This window comes from Nilaparvata lugens, unplaced genomic scaffold (genome assembly GCF_014356525.2).
Source record: "Nilaparvata lugens isolate BPH unplaced genomic scaffold, ASM1435652v1 scaffold4107, whole genome shotgun sequence".
Taxonomy (NCBI): Eukaryota; Metazoa; Arthropoda; class Insecta; order Hemiptera; family Delphacidae; genus Nilaparvata; species Nilaparvata lugens.
Window position 1 is genome coordinate 28,242 of NW_024090537.1, and position 1,925 is coordinate 30,166.

Genomic DNA, 1,925 nt, shown 5'->3' on the forward strand with positions numbered 1-1,925 from the left:
TACTATTTTGTATTCATTTCAGTGACAAATTTTCATTTGTACCGTAAATGAATAAATAAATAGCTTATCACAACTGAAATAGAGAGCAAACCTTTTTTTAGGAGGAAATTAAAAGACTCGAATAGTGCTTTTACAGTGCTACAGAACTTTTCGAATCAAGACAAGTTGAACTCATGATTGCTGTGTTCAGAAATAAATGTATTAATACAACGTTATATGTATGCTACTTTATTGTATATGACAATTGTAAATATTGGTGACATACTCAGTTATGCAGAAATAAAGGTTATAACTATTATCAAATACGTCCGTTCTTTAGACCTCACCGCTCGGTGAGTGGTACCATAGATATAGATAGCATAATTAGAAGTGCCATAGTAGGGCGTCTATGTGACGCTGGTAGTCTCTCATACTGTGCCGTTCTTACAATCTCACCCGTCCAAAACAGTAATAATTGACAGTAGTCGACAGTAGAACTTCCGTCAGGAACTCCACACTAATAAAAAGCCATTCGTATATTTAATACTGTATACTATAATATTATTATATGGGCTGGAATATACTACCACCGTTTGTATGTGTTTCGTATGACAAAAGTGTGTGAAGGAATGTCTAAAACTTGGGAATTCCAGTCGCGATGCAAATCATTCATTCATTCACTATTATAATTTTTACCACACTTGATTGTTTCTTTTCAGCCATTGGTGATAGATGCTAAAAAAACCATGCCATTGGCGGTATTCGAACCAACAACGAGCACAACGCAGCCATAGCAGCTGCTTGAGGCCGGATTGTATTTTTAATTATTTAAAAACTATTTAAACAATAGATACCAAATCCTCAAATTGATAATAAAACCAGCCTTGATTATAGTCTTGCACAGGGAACAGTCCTGTCTCCGATTCTCTTCCTAATCTACATGAATGATCTTCCCAAGTTAGAATTAAAAAATGGAGTGTCAATCGCTTTTGCCGATGACACTTGATTGTTATTCAAGGGAGCCAATTGGGAGGATACTAAGAAAGCAGCAGAATCCGGGCTCAAAATAGTGAAATCCTGGTTCTACTTCTTCCTCACCCCCTGTTTCTCTTCCCGATATTTTCAATGCATGTTAGTTAACATAACTAAGTTGCATGTTATCCCTTTATGATTTTCTTGCATTATTGCTAGTCATTGAACACTCAGCATCTGTGCTCATGTTTTTTCAAACCTTGCAGGGACTTGGTTTAATATATCTATATTATTTATCCTATTTGATGGAATTTCATTTTTCATTTTATATTGTATTTTAGTTTTTTATAATCATTGTTATTGTAATTATGTTTTAGGGAAAAATGAAGATTTGATTTGATTAGTGGTGGTGGATCTACATGCAAGGAGCATGCGCACTACCACTGGATGTGGATGCTGGATGAGTTGGGCAACCTCGGCCGCTCCAGTACCAACTGCCCGACCAGGTGTTGCTAACCATATTCGGCTACTTGCTGTCGGTTTCAGGGAATCAGCTCTGGTAAGTAGCAAATTAACAATAATTATCTGTGGTTTTATTGAATTATAATGTCGCATCCACACTATCGCCCAAGTGCGTACTAATGACGACGACCGCGAGAGTGTGGATGGGTGGTTTTCCAGTGCTGGCCTTGGTTGGCCTACGCTGGGCTGGCCGACGCTGGCCGACGTTGGGCCAATATGTAGCTACTATCCAGAGATTGTCAGTTTGGTGTAAGCGTGAGCATACCTGACGCTGACTAGCAATTAGGGTTCGATTCCCGGGCTGGCAAATAATTTCTAGATAGTAGCTCTCATCGAATTTCCATCCAGCTGTTAACCCTGTTGTCAATATGTGCAGTAGCACAAGTATTCGGGGTGATTAATTTGGATTTTCGTTTAGTAATAACTATTCATTAATTAGCATTTGAATAAAT